Source organism: Pithys albifrons, chromosome Z (genome assembly GCF_047495875.1).
Source record: "Pithys albifrons albifrons isolate INPA30051 chromosome Z, PitAlb_v1, whole genome shotgun sequence".
Taxonomy (NCBI): Eukaryota; Metazoa; Chordata; class Aves; order Passeriformes; family Thamnophilidae; genus Pithys; species Pithys albifrons.
The window spans coordinates 13,909,580-13,926,148 of record NC_092497.1 but is presented as its reverse complement, the minus strand read 5'-3'; the positions used below and the strand labels follow the sequence as shown (position 1 = coordinate 13,926,148).

Below are 16,569 nucleotides of genomic sequence, written 5' to 3'. Positions count from 1 at the left end.
GGCTCCAGTCAGTGAGATTTGGAAATGGACACAGAGACAGTCTTCCTGGGAATGAGGGAGTGCAATGAAATGTCCAACTTCTCCGCATGCCTTATGGTGCCATGGGTATTGCCAGAAAGAGGGTAGGAGGCCCTGGACTAGAATGGGAACTAAATGGAAAAATTTTCTTAGGCAGCTGGCATATCAAACCTTTTTGTGCCTAGAGTGAAGTCTAGACCACAGAATCAGCCATCCATCAGACCTTTCCAACAGGGAGAGATTTGGTACTGTGAAAGGCTGAGTGGTGTGCTAGAAAGGCAACTGCTTAAACCTACTAAATAGAAGACTCCTAAGAAGGATCTTCTCTTAAACTCTGTCCATCCTTGGAGTTAAGAGTGTTTCAATGTACATCAAGAGAACATACCATGTTGTGCTTGACATTCACAGCCCATGGCTTTTCTTCAAATCATGTTTAAAAAATCCAAGAATGGTATGTGTATACAGAGAATAGAGTCTTCTTCTTGAGGTGGTAGGCCAACACGCAAACAACTGTTCTCAGAGTTCAAGGCCTGAAGTCAAGCATGTTCTTGAGCCAGAACAGATCTTAAGTCACATACCTGGATGCATGACCAATCACAAGGTTCATGAGCATATTGTTGGTCTACTGAAACTTCAGTTCTGTTTCCACGAGCAAAAACTCTGGAAAGGGGAGGAAACCAGAACAAACTTCTTCTCTACAAAATAATCTGTATTCACTGAGACCAGGCAAGGTATGTGCAGGATGGCAGGAGAATCTGGGTTTGGGGACTTGAAATCATTTCTTTGGCCAAGATGGGAAACAAGTCTGGCTCAGGATCTCCCTACAGTTCACTGCAGTTCCCTGTCATCTGGGTTCCGAGACAAAAAATCTGCATTGACTTGGAAGGCCACACGAGGAAAACCTAGGCAGAAAAATGTAAGGAAAATCCAGCACTTATTTTTTCTCCCCATTCTCCCGTGGTTGACTCAGGCACAAGAGAGGAGCAACAAGCTGCCAATTTTTCTGATTTTTATAGGTCTCATGGCATATCTTTTTTTAATTGCCAGACTCTTGAGACTGTGGGATTGTGAAGATTTCAAGTTTAATTTAAAAGAGAGGCTGGCATGCAACTGTTGTGGCTTTAAAGAAATGTTGTAGGTCAAGTCCCAAACCTCAAACCTCAAAAACTACAGCAAATACAAGAAAAGAATGAGTCGAGAATCGACTGGATTTGGAGGGCCAGGCCCACCGCGTCAAACCCTGCAGAGCTGGCAGCGCTGGAGGTACTCAGGATACTTTTTTAAGAAGGATATTTGACCGCGTGACAGAGAGAAGCTGAAAGGCTCAGAGCAGATCCGTGTCTTCATCCTACCCCGCAGGGCGCTCGCCACAGCGCACTGGGGATCCTGCCACACCACGGCGTGTGCCCCGCAGCGCAGTGCCAGCCACCCCCCGGCGACACGGCTAACGGGGCAGCCCGGCCCAGCTGCACCGGGGCTGCGCCGCGGGGCCGTGCGAGTCTGTGCGGGCGGCGGGACTGGCGGGGCCCGGGGCAGGGCCCGGGGCGGGGGCGGCGCCGGGCGGTGCGCGGCGGAGGCTCCTCCTGCGGGCAGCCCGCCAGCCCCGCTCCTTCATCCCTCCCCTTCTTCTCCTCCCCTCTCTCCCTCCCTCTCTCCTCGGCTGCATCCCTCCTTCCTGTCGGCGCTGCGCACTGCTGCCCGCCGGAGCTGGGCCGCCGGCAGCGCGGCACGGACAGCCCCGCACCCCGCGGAATGCGGCGGCCGCAAGGCACGGCGAGGCGGCGGCGGGTGAGTGCCGGGACCCGCTCGCACGTGGGAGGGGGCGGCCCGAGGGGCGCAGTGATGCATGTTCCCTCCATCCATCCATCCATCCATCCATCCCTCCCTCCCTCTGCCCGCCCCGGGGAGGTGCCGGCCGGGGGGCGGAGGGGTGGGCTGGCGGCGGCGATTTTGGGAGACCGTCCGCTCGCCTCCCGGCTGCGGTGCGGCCCGGGGCTCGGCCGGGGCTGGGCACAGGTGGTGGCCGTGGGGCCGGTGCGGGCGCAGAGCGCGGCTGAGCCTCCCCCGGGGGCAGAGCGGCGGCTGCTCTGCCGCTGCCCGCAGCCTGCGACTTAAATAGAGGCTGTGTTTTGTCAACAGCTCATTCTGGTGGCCGGCAGGTTGGCTGGTGCAAGGACTGAGCGGCGGGTAAATACCATTTATGCCTCTTTTTGTGATTTTATTTTATTCTATTCTATTCTATTTTGAATAAGTAGCACCCTTTTGAAAAGTGGAAGGGGAATCCAGAGCTACTTCTGCGTTTGGGGAGCATCCAGACATGCTGGGCGCCTCGCTGCGCACTGGCTGTGCGGGGACTCTGGCGCAGTGGCAGCTTGCTGCGTCTGTTTTGAGTGATTGAATATCTAATGTGTGTAGAGATTGCGCTTGAAAACGATCTCTCAAAGCCTCTGAGGTAGTTCTGAACGCGATGTTATTCCCTTGTTAAAATTGAACGTGTGTAAATATATTTGAACGAGGCATATTGTGCTGGCATGCTGTGTTTTACTTTGTTAGGAACTGGTTATATGCATGGTTTGTTTTTTAATTGTAGTCGGTGCTGAGTGCCTGGGAAGCTTGGTATCAATGGGAGTAAAGTTCTGGGTAAATATTACAATCATACTAGGGGACTTGGTCCTTGGGCTGTTGTGTAGGAATTGTCACTTTGATTCTTTTCCACAGACTTTTATACTAAAATCACTATTGCAAAAAGAGTCAGTTACTCATATTCCATAATCAAGACCATGCCCTGTCAAATTCCCTTCAGAGAACCATGGGCATGGGGTAGATTTCTGCTGTCTTTGAAACCCAGCTTACTACATAAATAAGGCAGTGTCACTTGCATTTGACATCTCACCTGGAAGTCCGTTCTGCCTTTTCTCCTTACTGTAGAAGAATTCTTTAAATTCTTCTCAAACCCTTAGTTCAACCCCACAACATGAATCCAGACTGTTAATCAGACTTAGCAGGTTTAGTAGCTATGGGAAAGATTAAAGTCTGTGTCATGCCGTGTTCCCTCTCAAATCAGCATGTGGCAATGCCAAGCGAGACAGTATGTCCCTTGATGTAGATCCATCAGTGCCCACGTGCTGTATGTATAAAGCTTTGCACATCCTGTAGGGAAGAATGCATGAATGCCTTGTTATGCAAAAAGTCTGTGCTTGTCCTTAGCTTGTCAGCCATTGCATGCTGTAGGGTTTTGGTGATAAAGATAAGCTTTGATTTCTGTTGAATTCTGTACATAAAGGTAAGCATAGACATAGAAGTCTCTTGGATTTGACCACAATGTGAATCAAGATCAAAACAAAAAATTGTTTGATGAGGGGAAGGATTTGGATGTTCAAGCAGTAGAAGCAAATGCCGTAAATGGATCCACAGAATAGTAGCACCCTATCTACACTTGGTTGCTCAGTATGAGTTGCTGGTCATGAGCCTGAGACAGGTCTCCAGGTTACTTCTGAGAGGTCTAAGGAATGACAGTGTAGTGTCAGTAGACTGCAGGGCTATGATCTAAAGTAGAAAGTGTTGCAGAAATCCACAAATGGAAAGCTTAAACATCACTGAGTTGAGGTAGGTTTGCTGTATAACCTTTAGGGAGTCACCTGATTTTGTTTTTCTGTTTACTAAGTCTTTGCATACTTTCATCTTTTATCACTCTTTCACCTATTCAAACTTTCATCAGTAGTATTAAGTGATAACAGTTTCCATTGTGCACTCTCCAAACATGCTGCTTTAGTCACCTAGAGCACCAGTGGCAAGCACTATCTATGGGTAAGATTGTGCAAAATCCCTTTACAGGTGTGCTGAGGAAAGGGAGAGACTTAACTTTTAGGTTGGGGCATTCTCGCTGGTTTGCCCAAAGGCAAGAAAGGAATACCCGGGGACAGCCATTTGAGTGGAGACGCTCTTCTGAAAGAGAGAACTTTTTCACAGGTGACAAAGCTGCCAATGCTATTTTAGCAGGTATTCATAGGGCTTTAATTTTCAAGTACTTGTTGAGTTACAATCTAAAGTAATAAGGTCACACCTATTTCAACATCATGCTGCTCAGGGCATTAATAAATGTTCAAAAATCTGAATTTGATAACAGCCATAGGTAATGCTAGAACAGAGTCTCTAAATGTATTTGAAACAGTTCTTGTAGAGTAGAAATGTTGGATGTTTCACCATTGGATGACTGACAGCAATTTTTGTGCCTTGTGAAGATGTATTTAAACTCCATGTGTTAGTAAGAATTCCACATGAAAGATGAAACCACTAGAAGACTGTCACTCTTAAACAATCTAGATGTGTATGGATAGTGACTCTATCTTGCAGAGTGCAGTGCATCACAAGACTGATGCAGATGGATGATGTTTTTCTGAAAATTACTTAATAGATGATATAAACAGGTAAAGAAGGTTCTTTTCCACTTAAGCTGTGTGCTAGAGCTCAAAGACATGCAGAGGATGCTAAATTCAGCATTTCTGTTGTGTTGATACATTTGTTGGATGAAAGCAAAAATTATTTGATGTAACTTCAAATTATAGTATATAGTATCTTGCAATGTTCTTTTTTGAGGTTTTGAGCAATGGGAGGGAAATAAGAAAAAAGAAATCAGAAGACTTTTGGAGTTAGTTTTATTTTCAATAGTACATGTTGATCTAGGATGTAATAATAATTGAAACACTGGGATCTTAGATTCAGATGTGTTGTAATACAGAGATGGTTGAAATGAAGGCACGTTAGCAGTAGAAGAAAAGGTCTGCTGAAGGAGATTTAATGGTACTTGCACAAAGGCGAGGATGGAGAACTCAAAATACTCGTGGCTTTTTGACAGGGTACACTTGCTCTGAGGTAGACCTTGAATCGTATGCAGGGAGACATGGAGAATGGGAATGAAAGGCAATTTTTCTCTGTTCATCATAACTAGCTAGAATTAGATGAAATTATTCATGTTTTAATGTGTCTTTTCCCCTGAGGTTTAATTATGACCACTTATTGACTGCTGGACATCAAATTTCTGTCTGGAAATAAGAAAAATAGTTTGCTTCTAGATAGAACTTAAGGTTGTTGTGCTCTGTGCTCCAAAGCTGTTTGGTGCATTTTGTTTCATAAACAGTTAAATGTAAAAGATCGAAATAATCCTTGGAAGCAGGACCTAGAGTCCACAGTTCCTCACTTCCAATGAGTGTCCTCTCACAAGGACATGGAGTCCTGCTCTGAGTCATTGGTCACGTAAGCCTCAGAGAGAAATGCCATCGACAGAAAGGCTGGAGGAGTCTCCATCCTAACTTACTTGTTACTTCAAGTAATCACTGGAGGTGGTCAGAAGTGTTTCCTGTACCTTAGGGAGTGCTGCAGTGGCTGGGATGTCTTAGAAAAAGGAACAGTCCCGCTGCCTTCTTTTTGTCTGTCTTTAAACAAAAGCAACAGCTTCTCATGCTTATGTGGAACGTGATTCTGTGGTTCTGTGCACTTTTTATGGGCAGATACAGGCAGGGAGTAATTGCTTGGTGTATCTTGAGTGTCTAAGCATAAGGCAGGTGGTGTGGTCCTGGCAAAGATGAGACTGCATGTGTGTATGCTGATGCCTACAAAATCTATCATCAACTCTCCTTTTAATTTTTTTCCCCGCTCTAATACTTAGCTGTGGCTAAGTGGGAGTTTTTTGATTTTCGTTTAGTTGAAGCCTCAAAAGTTTGGGTTTTATAGGTGTTTAAATGTCACCAGGGATCATCTTCTACAATCTGGTAGATTCTTCCGGTTATTAGCATGGCAATGATGAGGGCTGTATAAATTCCTAAGTGAACAGAGCTATTTTCTTACCTGCTTTTCGAAGGCCTGAGGATCAGCTAGGATACAAAAAATGCAGAGGTTCCTTGTGTTCTTTGCCTTCCTTCCTTAATGACTTAAAAAGTAACAGATTGTTATTAACATGAATGATATCTGGGGGTTCTTATCTGTCACTGAAAAAAGTATTCGGGGACTGTTTTTTGTATGTACCGTCAGTTTTTTGCTGATCATTGCTATCCTTCTTCCTTTGGAAAATTTGCAGTCCCCACATTTACAGGCCGTGGGAGTCCCGTGCTATGTCTGTAAGGTCCTTGCACTCCTGCAAGCACCAGAATCTCTCAGCAGGAGGTTTTGCCACTTTGGTGTTGTCTGCCTTTCCCTGCTGCTGTCTCTTGGAATCACTCCTAGTAGAAGGTTTCACTGCAAGCAGAAAGTGCTTAAGCTAAAAATAGCTCCTAAGCCATTGGCATGAATGTTGGTCAGGGTGTAAGGTTTTGAAGGGCATATGTCTGCCCTCCTTTGCATGCACTGTCTGGAGCTGGCACTGTAGTGGCATAAACTGTTGCTACAACAGAACCAGCTTTCCCTTATCCCACATGCAGAGAACTGCTGAGTTGTCAGCTGTTGATTCCAAATTATGCCTTTTACCTCAGGGAGCACAAGTTACAAAAGCACGTGTCATGGAAACAGGGACAGCACTGTAGCAATTCCCTGCTCCTGCCTCACTTTCTACCCTGCCAAAAATCAGACCCTCAGCACAGCCCGCAGCAAAGGAGGGACCTCCTTTGTTATCACCTTGGTATTAGGACCAGCACCCCCCTCTCTTGTGCCATGTGTTATTAGAGAACAGAGTCTGCATTCTCACCTGTAAACCCAGTATTTCATGGGCAGTTTCCTGCAAAACCAAAAGCACAGCCTTTCAACCAGCCTCAGCCTCCTGGAATTTCCTCAAGTAGATAAAATAGCACTTTCTTTAGATTGATTTTATGTTGCAGCATTTTCAGTAATACAGCATTGTTGGTTAGGAAATTACTGTGGGCTTGTGGTTTTTTGGGTTTCTTTGGGGACAGGAGGAGGCAAGGAGAAAGGGAGGAGGATTCTGATTTGATGAGTAACATTATACCAGTGTTCTCTGCCAGTATAGCTTACTGCATTTTGATCATCAGTCAAGAGTACTTTCTTCTGGAATATACATATGTTCCAGACATAGGGGTCTGTATTTGTGCTTGCTTTGTACCTTTAGCTACATTGCATTGATAACAGCTTTGTAATATTGACTGAACATTGACAGTTTCATATCATTGTTGTCTTGTAGTTTGTAGTGCCTAATCATGGAATTTAAATAAAGCAATGTATTTGAGTGTTTTATTTATGTGATAAACACTGTCTGAAAAGTAGGCTGGAATGCTTCTTATGCTTGCATAATTTTGTCATTATTGCACAAGTTGCTTAAAGGTGTAATAAAAGTACAAGTATCAGGGGTGGTTGAAGGTGGTTTACACTGTCAGCCTGGCTCAGAAATTGTCCATGTTTCACTTCTGGGCCTCAGCCAGACATTTTAGTTAGTTTTGCTCTCTGAATAAATCAGTTATTTCCCTCCAAGAGGAAATGCATGCTCAGTTGACGAGACAGCATAGTTAAGCATTTTTTCTGGATAGTGTGGATGTGGCCTATGGCAAGCTTGGCTAGGGTGATGAGCAGAGCAAGCCAGCTCTATCCCAGCTGGCTTTATGCCCTTGAATACCCCACACACTGAGCCCTTGGGCATGACACACATTTCAGCCTAAAGCTTAAAAACTGCATTCTCTTCATTTCAAGCACTTTGGACACAAGCACAGAAAAAGCTACTTTGGAGCCAGATGGTGACCCAGGCCATTTGCTGCAAAGCTGTCTAGCACAGACTTGAATGAACATGGTGCTCTCAAACAGTGTGAAGGCAAGCCCATCTGCAACATTTAAGCTGTGGGCGAAGATACCTCCACACTGCAGTCCATCAGGGTGGTCTGAGCATCTCTGATACATGCTTTCTCTATATTTATGAGCTGCATTTCAAATTACTTGCATAATTTGAGAGTTGCACATCTCACATGCTTTGCAGAACCCAGATGAAAGGGAAATTTGGACAAGTGGAAGAAGAGGCATGGCTCTGCTCAGCATGGAGCTGGCCTGGGCAGGCAGTTGCCTTTTGGGGTTGTTTGGTGGTATCTGCCTTAGTCTGGCAGCCCTTCTCCCTTCCAAACAGAACTTAGCGTGGTCATCCAGAAGCTCTTGTGCCAAGACAGCAGTGCTGTTCATCGTGTGATGTAACTCTGTTTGTATGGCAGATCATGGTTTTGTCCTTCTTGAACTGGGTGATCTAATGGCCTCTCTTAATGAGAAAATCAGTGAGGACAGAGCTTCAAAATATCTTTTGAAATAATTGGGTTTAATATTACTGCTGGGCCAAAAGGCTTCTTAAATCAAATGAACTTCAGAAGAAAATTATAGTGGTCAGTATTATAGGTGGAACTTCTGCAGATTCTGAAGGCCAAAGGTGAATGTAAGTTTTAAGTATTTGAATTACAACTAATTTTCACAATAATTCATGTTTTGGATCAAGTTCAGCACTTATGGCAAAAGAGATGTTTGACCTCTGAGATTTTACAGCTAGTCTGGAGCTAAAACCATGGAGATAAGCTTTTAAAGTTTAATTCTAGGCAGAAAAAAAGGAGGAGAGAGAGGAAGAAAAAAAAGAACAAATCAAAAATGTGATTTACGTTTTAGACTTCAGTGTTGTCTTGAGTTATGTGCAACAAGAACTGTAGTACTGTCTTTGTGAGGTGAGCATAAATGTCAAACAAACTTTTACTCCTCAGGGTTTGTCTGAGTTGTGAGGATAATAATATCTGTTCCCTGGAGTCTACCTGTTCCTCTTCCTTTTCCCCTCCTTCCCGCTGCTGCACATGCTTCTAAAGGTCATGGCTGTGGGAAGTCTTTAGTGCACAGGTCTCAAGGCACGTAACTCATAATTCATCTGCTAGAACAACATTTTCACAATTCCCGATATAGAACAGCTTTCTCCAAACTACATGTGGCTGGCCTGTCTCTTTTTTCAAGATGATGGGAAATTTTTGGAAGAAGGTATTTTTGACCAAATGTGGCCACATATTTCAAATGACAGGACCAGTTTGGATGTAAAAGGTGTAGTGTGACCCTTATTTTAAATCTTACCTCTAACTCTGTAGTTTGTCCCTTGTATATTGTATTTTTTCACCATTAAGATGCTTATTTGTTTGAGACCTGTCCATTATTTGACCTAATCTAGTCTGATGTTGGTGTAATATGAACTAAAGGCTTTTATATAGGAGGCCCTATATTAGTAGTGAGCCCGTATTTAGAAGTATTTTAGGAATGCATCCAAGCTTATTTTTTGTCGAGCAGCTCACCCCTCCCTTGAAGAGTTTAGACAGTACTTAATTAGTTTTACTTTCACAATGTTCCCTTTTCAGTGCAGGGCTACTGCATGGCATTTCCTCTCCTGTCTTATGTGGTGGGTTAAGTTTAAATCCTTTCTCTGTGGAGGTAATGGAGAACTGTGACCAAGTAACCTCACTGAACTAAATAGCTGCATTGTTTTAGACTTCGTAACAACAGACGATCTCTCAGTCTCAAACTGCTCAAAGTAATCATTTGATCCTGTGTATAAATCGACTTTGTACTTGGTGAAACCATTTGCACTGCTAATGAATGACTAGGTTTTTGCTTGTGCTGTTGAATCAAGTGCTTTTGTAAGGTATTTTGTTCCATACAGAATGAGTTGTGAGAACTTTCATTTTTTGCTTGAGCTGTGATAAATGATAATTTGAAAATTGAATGTTTTCCAGTTCCTGCCTCATATTTCAACTAATGAGTGGTGCAACTGGTGTTAATATGTGAAAAATGTATCCTTGAAAACGTTAGATTCTAGTCTGTTATCCTTTTGCCCTGCTGTATGCACGCTTGCTAATCAGTAGGTAACTTTGGTTTGGAATTTAGGCAGTGATTACTGCAGACAGAAATGGTAGCAAGCACTCAACATCACAATAGCTGCCCACAGAATTAGGTCACTAACAGGCTTTCAGCAAAATAGTGTTAATTTTCCCCTCCACACACTCAAACACAGAACGTATATTTATAATTCCACATCTTTTCTGAGTGATCCTCTAGTGTAGCATTCTTAGCAATGTATTATATATGAGTCTTTTAACTTCAGGTACCTCATGTGACTCAACATTCAACTTTCCCACACGGAAGACTAAGGACTGATCCTGTCACAAACACCTGCAGTTGGGCTCCTGCCAACAGTGTAAATGTAGGTTTACGCATACCTTTATTCATAAGCTAGAATTAGTCATCTACTTATGTGTCTGCAAATTCAAGAGCCAGTATGGTGTATATGTGGTTACTGAGGCTGATTATCTTGCATAAATCCGCAGTAAGTCAGTCATGAGCAGCTCCCCATGGCTTTGAAATACCCTCTCATCAGAGGACACAGGTGATCTCTGATAGCATTTAGCTGCTTGTGTCATGGGATTTGAGAGTGAAGATGAATGAGGTTCTGTGATCTAAACCCAGCTATTTGATGAATTGATCACTTTAATAATAATTTAACAGGTAATGGTAATAATTGCCTCCAGCTGATCTCTTCTTTTGAAATAATGTGCATTAATTTTTGCCATCTTTAATGATAGTCAATTATTTTGGTTTGGTTTGTTTTTTTTTAAATTCTCTTATTTGGATGAAAAGGTACTTGTCACTTGCATTTCCAATATGTACATGTACTTACTGCTGATCTTTGTAAGCCCTTCTGCTATGTTTTATAAATGTTTTCTATCTGTATTATTCTGAAGTCAAATATTGACATCCCCTAAGCATATGCATTGTCAACTTTAATATCTTTTGCATATATGGTCCTTGTACAGATTTAGTGAATAGCACTTTAAAATGGAAAGTTGCAGAAATGTGAAAAGCATAGCACTCTCCAAAGATATTTTAGGTGATGTTATTTTTATAATGCAATTTGAGTTCTATTACTTGCTTTGTGGTGATATTGGCATAAGTTTTTGAAGAAGAGGATTTCACAAAAGAAAAGTGAGAAGTTGGTGTTTCACACCATGAAATATACATTAAAGGTTTTATAGGTCTCTGGATTTAGACAGGTAAACTTGTAATAATGTGCTTGGCCTTGTGCATCATGTATTATGCGTTTGGATGGAACTGTTTAGATGCATGAGGAGGAGAACTTTTCCTAAGGAATAGGATACTGGAATAGAAACTAGAAATAAACTGAAGGAGAACATGTAATTCATGTAACTACACCAAAAGGTTAGTTCTCCAGTTAACACTCACTTCAGGTTCCCCTCGCCACCACATTCTCTCCTCCATATCTGGGCACCTTAATCTGCAGCCACCAGAGAGACCATTGAGAATTGCTGCACGTCTCTCCTTCCCACAGTTAGACTTGCTCGGCACTTTGGAAACAATAGCTGCTTCATTGCTTAGTTGTGAAACAAAAAGGTTAATCAGCAACAATGCATGAAAAATGTGATGAACAGCCTTCCACAGGAAGAGATTTTTCCATTCCACTGTGTAGGTACACAGAATTTATTGGTGTTAGAAGCTAATAAGTAAAAAATCCTTCTTCTTTTGTACATTATCTTCTTTTGTACATTATTTTGAGAGCAGTAAACTATGAGATTTACTAATAATAGCAGGAAGGAAGAACCCTGTTAAGCGAAGATAGAAAACTTGGAATGATTTGTGTGTGTAAAATCCGGGGTTGTTTTTTCCTCTCCTCAGCCCTTTTTTTGGAGTCACCCTTCAGAAGAGAAGGCCAAAAAAAAAAACTTCAGGAGATGAATCTCAGTTTCAAGGGAGACTTGAGGGAGAAGGAGCATATGCAAGTTACAGATGCTCTACTGATGATCACATGGAAGTGATGTGAAGATGTGAGATGTGGCCTTGAAAATTTCTATTTTGTTTTCTTATTCTATGCGTGAATCACATCAGAAGAAACTTGTGGAACTGACTCACTCTATGTCCTATTAGTAACAGTCTCAATTTTGTATGAGCTGCTTTCAGTTTTAAATGAGGTGCAGCATCATTAGCCTTACAGACGCTGTTGTTCTCAGCACTTGCTGGTGGGTTACATACAGGGACTCAATTTACTGCTTTTCCTAATTTCTAAAAGAAATTACAGAAAAACATTGCTTTATTTTACAGCAATAAAAATTATTGGTGCTAGACATCTTGTGTATTCTTTCAAAATGTTCATATCTTCATTGCTTTGTTTCTTTTGCTGAGCATTGTTTTAATGGTGCAGAGTTTTCTCAGTCAAAGTACTTTTATAGCAGTATTTTCCATTCTGAGACTCCCCATGAAACACCTAAAGAACTGCTAGTTTTTCTGCATCAAGGAAACAAAAGAAAATTTCTGTTATTAAAAAAACTAAATCAACAGACAAGATGTAAACTTTTCATGTTGATTATTCTGAACAAACTTAGGAATTTTTTAGCATCTATTTTTGTGGACTCAGAAATCTCAGTCTATGTTTGAATGCTATTTGAAAGTATTTAGCAGAAATTGAAAACAAAATTTGAACTTTCCTTTATATTTGTTTTTTAAACAATGTTCTTCCTAAACTAAATGAACCACCTAAAAATTATTTGAAATGAAAAGTCAGGTGTTAATTTAATTGTAAAACAGCTACATATTGTGCTTTTGGCTTTGCAATAAATGTTTTATTTCAGTTAGGGCAATGTCGTTAAGGAAGTGCTGTATGATTGTAGAGGGGATACCATCAAGGAGCATAGTAAAGCTGAGATAAGACTGTACATTTTTTAGGAGCATCTAAATTCATTAGAGGGGTAGAAAGGGTAACATCAGTGAAACAGCTTACATTGAGGTACTGGCTTGCTAGCTGTGCTGCTACAAGATCCACAAGAGGACCCATGAATGCTTTGCAGGGACCTGGGGACGTCCGTGGGAGAAGTAGAGTGGACAAGGAGTAGTAGTATTAGCTTAATTAGCTTGATTAGGTGTGCCTGGATGATTTTTCAGTCCATGGCTCCAGTGAAGGCTGTGAACAGCAAGAGAATGAGGTACCATGAGCAAGCATGCATGTGGTAGAGAGTCCATGTAAGCGCATCAAGTGCAAGGTTAACATTTATTTCTTCAGCCTGGGTCTATGAGAGTTAATTAGGAAAGAGACCAGCTCTGATGTATATCAAGTGTAGAAGTCAATATTTGTATTTCTGAGTACCTGAGATTACTTTCTACACTTAGACGCCTTAAAGAAGGGTATGCATGTATATGCATAAATGAAGAACTTGAAGGGAGTAAGATACAGCTAAAACAGCATGTGAAAGAATTAAAGAAGTATAACTGCTGTCTAATTATGCATGGACAGACTTGTTCTGATAATGTCATACTGTATTGTAGACTTTCCTTCTTTGTCAAGGTTGGAAGGGGAGTGGCAGCATTCAGGGCCCTCTTGGGAGCAGAGCAGAGGGGAAAATGTTTGCCCACCCCAATGGATGGGTAGTCTACACATAGTAACATTCTGCAATATGTCTTCATGTGATATATCAGATACTTACTAAGAGCGGAAATACAGCAGGGCATGAGAGCTTTTAAAATCTTAGGGAGGATTACTGCAATGGAGATTTATAAGAAAATACAGATGTATAGTTTCAGGAATTGCCCATTTCCTCGATTAGTAAAAAAAAATCAATTTGTTTCTCGTAAGCGGCTCTCACTCCATACATTCCCTCTAAAAGGATAACATAACTAATGCTCATTTTTCTCGGTATATTATTTAGTGTTAAGGCTGCATTTCAGCATTCGATCTATTTTTATTCTGTTTGTACACGTGAAGACAGACTTTCTTTGGATTTGTTCATTGTACCTTAAAAATAATTCAAATACCAGAGGTTTCATTGTAAACAATGAAGGATTCCAACCCTTGGGTCATTGCCAGTTGTTTAAAAAAACACACTTGGAATTACTTCAGTATTATCAGTGTTCTCTTATAAAACTAATTAGGCTTTTCCTGTGATGGAAAGAAGATTAAAGGTCATATAGTTCAAAATAAGTTTTTGGACATCGCCAGATTAAGGAAAATAAATACTTTAATTAATCAGGTCAAATCCTTTAATGTTTATTAGTTCGTAAGGACATACGAGCTGAAAAGAACCAGCAGAGACAGAATTAGGCAGATAACATGACTCTTACAAGGAACAGCAATTCTATTCTGCAGTCCTCTTGTAGAGTGGTGTAGGCTGGACCTTGAACCTCACGTTGAGTAAAATGCAGCTGACCTTGTGGGCAAATGACATTTTTCTCTGAAGACTTGCTGTCTTGAGAACTACACAGAGGCTAATAGTACCCCTTCCCCCCCCAAACTGAAATGTGCTTTGGAATAATTGATTTGTGTTTTATTTCAATTATGTGTCTGTAAACTGCAGTAAGCCCTGGAGAAGTGGGAAACCTCTTCTGTGTCTTATCATTAGATTCTTGGTTTATGAACTGCAAAAAAATGTGGGTGCACTTGTTTGTATGCTTTGCACCTGTATTAGGTATTGAAAAGGCATAGTGGGTAGCCATCATATCATGGTAAGAGATATTTTTTAGATATGCAAAGTGATCAGACTTCTGTGCCTTTGCTCACTGTGCTTACTCCGTGCTGTGTTGCAAAGCACAAGAATTCAAGGAAGTGTATCAACCATGAGGTCACCAAATTCAAGCATATCAGGAAATGCGTGTAGCTGCATCAGATTTACACAAATACATCCTTCACCTCCATGCAATATTAATTTGTCAGTTGTAGTAAGTATCAAGAAAGTTTTTGAATGGGTTAAAACACGAGTGTGTAAATGACTGAGCATTTTCCTTCTCCTGCACACCACAGTAGCCTAAAAGATCAAAAGGTTTCTTTTGGCCAGTCGTACCCCTAACCCTCACCCTGGTGCTTTGTTCTTTGTTCAGATGATTAGGTGTTTTCCATCTGCATCTCTATGGGAGAAGAATCTGTGCTTGTTGAGCTGACTTCCTAAGGAAGTCAGACTTATCTGATAATGCGTTGTCTGTCCCCTTTACCCCTGCAATTACCTTTGAACATGCGGCTCAGGTTCAGCTCACTTAGGATGAGGAGGTGAGGTCTCAGCATACTATGTCTTTACAAGCTTGATGAAACCCTGCAAATGGATGGAGAAACTCTGCTGAGTAAATAGCTGCCAAGTGAAGTCAACCTTTACTGGACTGCAATCCACTGACTAATAAGGCTTAGGGGTAATAACACTAGCCTAATATGTAACAACAATAAATCATGAACAGGCTTGCCGATATCCCCAAACATATTTAGTCTATTTTCGGTAGTATTCGGGTTCACTGTGTTTCTCAGAAGAGTGTGTTTTTGTTGTTACCATCTGGAGAGCAGTGCTAGTGTTCCTAGTAGTGATGGATGTGCTGGTATTCAACCATGTGCTCAATGGCTAATTGATATGGCAAGGACGTCCAAACTCGGGAGTTAGACACACAATTTTCCTTTGAAAGTGTCTTTGTTCTTCCAAAGATCTCACGCTAGGAACATCAAATGCAACATCTGGCTTGGGGACCACTCCTAGGTGGGGTATGGTGAACAGTGTGTGAAACTAAGAGTTTCTGAATTAGTATATAGTTTAATTGAAAACAGGCATCATTCAGTGAAAGCAAAAGAGGAAGTGTGAAAAATTTGTATTTTTCTTGAAAAACCAAAAAATGCCATCTAATAGGTGACCTTTTAATTGTGCTAAAAATAAACCATCGGTTCCTACAGTGTCTCTTTGCTTTGTTCTGCCCTTTCAGTCCACTGCTGTGCCTGACTGCTCCATCTCTTCATGTCACTGTGCGTTTTTCTCTCCAGCTCCTTTGTTCCAGCAGCAATGATCTTCCTAGTGGTATTCATCTTATTCTTGTTTGGTGGGTTTTTTTTGTTTACCAGAGTAACCTGAAGGAGTGTTCCATTTTACTTTATAAATCCTCAAAATTTTTTCCATTGCTCTTTGATGTCTGCTTCTGCTTCCTAATTTTCCTTTGTTTCAAAAGGCAAGCCCTAAGCATCTCAGTTTCTGTGTGGGGGTTGTGCTGTCCAACTGGTACTAAATGCTTTTGTAAAATCACCCTTGAGTTGTGGCACTTGTTCGTGAATTTGTTGCCTCATCTCCTTAATAGATAAGGGTGCTTCTTTTGCTAATTGCTACCTGGAAGTACCCAGTAGCTCTCCCAGTCTGCAGCTTGCTTATTTGTATTTCCAGTGACTAAGAGTCCTGGGAGCAGAAGAAAAGGAAGAACTGGAATTACTGGAAAGCAGGTGCAGCTGTGAGTTGGCCTTAGAACCTGAGAAAGTTGAAACGCTTACTCCATGGTGGGGTGCATCTTTATTCTTGGTAAAATTCCTTGCCGAAAGGCTTGCCTCTGGATATGGTGCTTCTGGCCAGGAAAATGATTTGTTGAAGTGTTAATCCCTATGTTGTATGTTGTGTCCTGACTTCTCATGTTGCCATGCAGAGCAGGAACAGACTGAGGTGGCTGCAAAATAACTGAAGTGGCTTCCCAGTATCTCAGAAGTGATGCTGCTGTTTGGCAGCAGTGAGGAGGGAATTTTTCTCCTTGTGCTTGACAGGAAAAAAACCCAACAAAACAAATACAGGACTGAAAATTTGGCCTTGTGTACTCCTGCACATT

General features: G+C 41.7%; 1 protein-coding gene across 3 annotated transcripts in view; it reads left to right on the top strand.

Moving 5' to 3' along the window:
- The first annotated feature begins 1,688 nt into the window (after positions 1-1,688).
- Positions 1,689-16,569, top strand: part of LOC139684237 (leukemia inhibitory factor receptor-like) — a 54,683-nt gene continuing 39,802 nt past the window's right edge. Inside the window, exons 1-2 of one of the 3 annotated variants that reach the window (XM_071579906.1) lie at positions 1,987-2,205; positions 10,061-10,159. The gene's annotated coding sequence lies outside the window, so the exon portion shown is untranslated. Of the gene's footprint in view, positions 1,807-1,986; positions 2,206-10,060; positions 10,160-16,569 lie in introns of those variants that run through there. The other 2 variants (XM_071579907.1, XM_071579905.1) reach the window with 2 other exon arrangements.